The sequence below is a fragment of the Sceloporus undulatus genome, chromosome 4 (genome assembly GCF_019175285.1).
Source record: "Sceloporus undulatus isolate JIND9_A2432 ecotype Alabama chromosome 4, SceUnd_v1.1, whole genome shotgun sequence".
NCBI lineage: Eukaryota > Metazoa > Chordata > Lepidosauria > Squamata > Phrynosomatidae > Sceloporus > Sceloporus undulatus.
The window spans coordinates 180518487-180523761 of record NC_056525.1 but is presented as its reverse complement, the minus strand read 5'-3'; the positions used below and the strand labels follow the sequence as shown (position 1 = coordinate 180523761).

At 39.8% G+C, this 5275-nt stretch overlaps 1 non-coding gene across 1 annotated transcript; it reads left to right on the top strand.

Moving 5' to 3' along the window:
- The first annotated feature begins 4185 nt into the window (after positions 1 to 4185).
- Positions 4186 to 4355, top strand: LOC121930173. Its single transcript, XR_006103842.1, has one exon. It is a non-coding gene; the product is annotated as a U1 spliceosomal RNA (small nuclear RNA).
- The last annotated feature ends 920 nt before the right edge of the window (positions 4356 to 5275 follow it).

The window sequence follows — 5275 nt, the reverse complement described above, 5'->3', positions numbered from 1 at the left end:
GGAGGCTTACAGTGTGACTTAAAGCAGCTTCTGATATAGACAGCTCAGACCAGCAACAACAGCAGCCTCCTCTGTTGCTGTTTCCTTCATGTAAGTTCACAAGGAATGCAAATTCCTGTGTAATAGAACATTACATTAGCATAGATCATGAATTCTGTTCTAAATAACTATGTTCTTGGTCAGAAATAAGACCCAGACTCTCCTATATTTTAAAAGAAGAGATAATTACCTTTCTGGGTGCATCTACACTGTAGAAATCATGCAGTTTGACACCACGTTAATGCCATGGCTCCATCCTACAGGACTCTGGGATCTCTAATTTTGTCAGGCACCTGCACTCTTTGGCAGCGAACTCTAAACACCTTGTAAAACTACAAATCCCAATAGTGTATGTAATGGAGCTGCAGCACTTAAAGTGGTGTCAAACTGCATGATTTCTACAGTGTAAACCAGTTTTCCCCACACTTTGGCCCTACATTTGTTTAAGACTTCAGATCCTAGAAGCCCCAGCCAACTTGGCCAACAGTCAGGACTTATGGGAGTCCAAAACATCTGGAGGACCTGAAATTGGGAACCACTGTGTAGATGCATCCACTTTCCATATGAGGAGGTGGACCAAATTCCAGTCTATATTTAATTGTACAGAAACATGTCTAATCAATGTGACTTCAAAATATTTTAATTATCTAGGCTACAACCTTCTATCCATTTTCCAGGGAGTAAGTCCCCATAGCCTCAGTCGGCATTACTTCTGAGTAAACATGGAAAGGATTGCTCTGTTAATCAATTTGTTCCTTTTGTGTTTATAGCTCATTAAGAAGGAATATAGTCCAGCCTCTGAACACTAGCCTGACTGCAAGTGTCAATTGACAATCTCTTTCTTCCCATTCTGCCTCATGGAGTGATGATTTCCGCACATTCCTTTCACACACCAGTGCTTGTCATTACAGTGCCAGCATGACAAACATTGCCTAAAGGTTTTAAAACAGTTTATGTAATTATGTGATTCATATGTACCCAGGAATATTTGGCATTGTCTCGCTGATTGGAGAAAAGCTGATGAATCCACCAAGTCAGCCTTGAAAGGAGTCAGTGCACATAATGGTGTCGTTTTCTAGGTATGGAGAAGAGCCATAATGGCAGTCAAATGCATCTATCCCATGTACCAAATAAAGTGAGTTCTGAAGTGGATATATAATGTCTGTTTTCAATTTCAGACTTTTTATACATATGTTGTTGGTGGTTTTCTTTTAAACATTAAATGCAGTTTTACCATATAATTTTCATGGGGAGAACGTTTAAGAACTGACACCTGGCGTATTGACTTTGCCAGGGAAAACTATCAAGGGCCACTTCAAAACTGTGAACATTTCTACAGAGGAGACACTTCTAAGGGAGAGATACCCATGATTATATGGAAAACAATCTCTTCAGCGATCACAGATTATGCACTGTGTATCAAGTGTATCAAGAATAATGCATTCATTTATTATGGATAGTTGCTTCATCTTCAAATAAATTTGACATGAAATGTCAAAATAAAGTAAAATAATTCAAATAAATTGAATAGCACACAATAATAGATATTAATTCAATCATTGCCAATTCAGCAACAGCAACAGTAAAACATAATCAGCAGAGATCAAGCAAGCTAATTTCAAGTTGTGTGGGAAATTAAAGTACTTTTGTTTGGCACCAAAATGTATGTACCAGGTGAGGCACTTGAGAAGAATATCAACATTTCGGGTGCCACCACATCATTTTGTCCTGATCCATTTGTCAGACTTGGGATGAAGAGAGTACATTGAGGAGGGCCTTTGGTGAAGATCTTAATGTATGTACAGGTGATCCTTCAAATGTCATGTCTTGGCTGTGAAGACCTTTGTAGGTCAAAAGCATGTGTTGAATATGATATTATTGTGTCCATGTCTCTCCAATACATGGACTGAATAGATGATGATGATGATGATGATGATGATGATGATGATGATGATGATTGATTGATTGATTTATACCCTCTCTTCAGCCAAAAGGCTATCAGAGCGACTTACAAATTATTAATTAGACATTTGCCTGCCCCCAGGCTTACAATCTAAAGAGACAAGACACAAAAGGAGAAGGGAAAGGCAGTGGGGAAGGGGGAATGTCCAGCGGATCTTCTCTCCCTCAGAGGCCTGGACCATGGCAGATGGACTGGAGGGAGGGCCCTTCTTCTTACTCTGATTAGGCCTGATGGAGCTGGCCTGCCCTTCTCTCCCTCTTGATGGTGGATGGAGGGAGGGCCTTCTTCTTTCAGGCAAGGCCTCATGGAGCTGGCCTACCTTTCTCTTCCTCTGGATTACTATTATTATCATTATAATTTAGTCTGTGATATTATTTGTTCAGTAATCAAAATGCATTATTTCTTTCTTTCTTTATTATTTTTATTTATAACCATGTTTTCCCCATGTGATTCAAGGCAGCTTATCAATTAGTAAAACCAAAGCAAATTAAAAACATGAAAAATCTCTTTATATAAACACTTCACTGGCCAGTGGCCAAGAAGCCAAACAGGAAGAGTACCCCTTAAGAAAGAATTAGATCCTACATTCAAGTCTCACCTCAGTAAGTCAATCCAGAAGGATGGCATGGTCAATGGTATAAAAAGCCACTGAGAGGTCCAACAGAACTAATAGGGACACACTTCCCCAGTCCAGTTCCTGGTGTAGATCATCCACTAAAGTAATCAAAGTCATTTCCTTCCCATAACTAGGTCTGAAATAATCTTGAAATGGATCTAGATAATTCATCTCATCCAGAAACTCCTGGAGTTCAAAGGTCACCACATGTTCCACCTTACTGAAAATGGAACCTTCATTGCCACACCATTGGCCCTCAAAAAAGCTTCAGCCCATGTTCACTAGGACTCTGCCAATGTCATTCTAGTTGTTCTCACATTTACCATGAGAAAGCCATCAAAGTGAGTTTGTAAGTACAGTAATATAGTGAATGCAGTTTAAATTGCAAACTAAGTGCCTTGCTGAAAACAATCATGTGACCATAAGACAGTATCTTTATGCATCCACATTCTTGAAATAGAAATTTGGTTGTATAGTTTATTGTTGTATTCAATACGAAGTAGACACAGGTAAATTATGTAGCCCTAAAAATGTTGGCTGGAATCCTATTGGGCAATTATGAATACATAACCTAGAGTTATGCATTCATATCTGTTTTGTATTCATGATCCCTACGTGGTCCCTAGTTTAAGGGATACATAGGGATCTTGAATGTGTCCTAATTGCCACTTACTGGGCAACAGACAATGCAATTGATGAGGGGTCAGTTCCCCTATTGATTGGGATGCAGTTGGCTGATGGTCCCATTCCGCCTGCATGAGCAATCTCTGGTACAAGGGGGAATTGTGACAGGGGCTTCTGCCTATTTCATCAGATAATTTTCATGGGAGAAGGTGGGAATCACAGAGTCATATAATAGTAGAGTTGGAAGAGACCACAAGGGCTATCCAGTCCAACTCCCTGCCATGCAGGAAATCTAAATCAAAGCATCCCCGACAGATGGCCATCCAGCCTCTGCTTAAAGACTTCGAAAGAAGGAGACTCCACTACACTCCGAGGGAGTGTGTTCCACTGTCGAACAGCCCTTACTGTCAGGAAGTTCCTCCTAATGTTTAGGTGGAATCTCTTTTCCTGCAGCTTGCATCCATTGTTCCAGGTCCTGTTCTCTGGAGCAGCAGAAAACAAGCTTGCTCCCTCCTCAATATGACATCCCTTCAAGTATTTAAACAGGGCTATCATATCACCTTTTAACCTTCTCTTATCCAGGCTAAACATCCCCAGCTCTCTAAGTCGTTCCTCATAGGACATGGTTTCCAGACCCTTCACCATTTTAGTCACCCTCCTTTGGACACGCTCTAGTTTCTCAACATCCTTTTTGAATTGTGGTGCCCAGAACAGTATTCCAGGTTGGGCCTGACCAGAGCAGAATAGAGTGGCACTTCCCTTGATCTAGACACTGTACTTCTATTGATGCAGCCTAAAATTGCATTGGCCTTTTTAGCTGCCGCATTGCACTGTTGACTCATATTCAACTTGTGGTCTACTTGAACTCCCAGATCCCTTTCACAAGTAGTTTCGTTCAGCCAGGTGTCCCTCATCCTATATCTGTGCATTTCATTCTTCCACTCTAAGTGCCTGGCAGGGTAGACACCATGATCATGAAGATGGTTTTCCCAGGGTGAGGTTCATCCATTGTAGTCCAGGTGTGCTGATCCCTGCAATTTCCCCAAATGCGAGAAACTTGACTGCATAATTTGTCAAGGAGAGCAAATCCCCGTTAATAGCAGTGGCTGCTGCCCAGTAAGTGGGGATTGGGTGGATTAGGATGAGATTTACTGCATAGCACCTCCAGTGTCTATATATTCATAACTCACCAAAAAGGATTCTGGCTATTCTTGGACTGCTAGTCTATGTAGTAAGGAGTCGATGATGAATGCTGAAGTTTAACAACATTTTGAGGGCCACATGATTCCCTTCCATGTTTCAAAGTAACTTTAAAAGTAAGTATTTAATTTTGTAAGGAAGATTGGATATGGAAACTATATGGGTAATAAAAATAGACAAATTAACATGTTTGATGAGAGATAATTCATTAGAGATTTTCAATGAAGTATGGGGTAAAGTAATTAAACTTATAAGAGAGCAATGGGGAGATGTAGCCACTATAAGTTTGGTACAACAAATGAGTAAAGATAAGGAACATATAGGAATAGATGTTTTGACTAAAATACTATAAGACAAGAATTATAGGTATTAGGTAGTGCAAGGAATATAAGGTAACAATTGTAACAATGTAGCAAAGATAGTGGTGACATAAGAAAGTAAATAAATAATAGCAAAGATAAGACATGTAGGTAGTGAGGAAGTTGAGGTATATGTTATTATTTTATGTGGAGTGAAAAAGAAGACTAAGAAGAAGATTAAGGGAAGACTAGGAAAGAGAAGAGGTATGGATTGAATTGAGGGTAAAGTACTGTATGTAGTTGAGGGTAAGAGCAGGTGCAAGAGAGTATGTGGGCAAGAATGGATATGAAGAGTAAGGATGATGAGTATGTAGAGAAAGAGTGAGAGATATAGAAAAGATTGGTGGGAGAGAGAATGATGAGGAATTGAAAGTTAGAGGAATGAAGATAAAGAAAAGGATAGAGAAAGTAGGATTTGGTTGGAGGATAAAGGAAAGTAGGTATGAATTGTATGTGATGGGTATGAAAAGATGT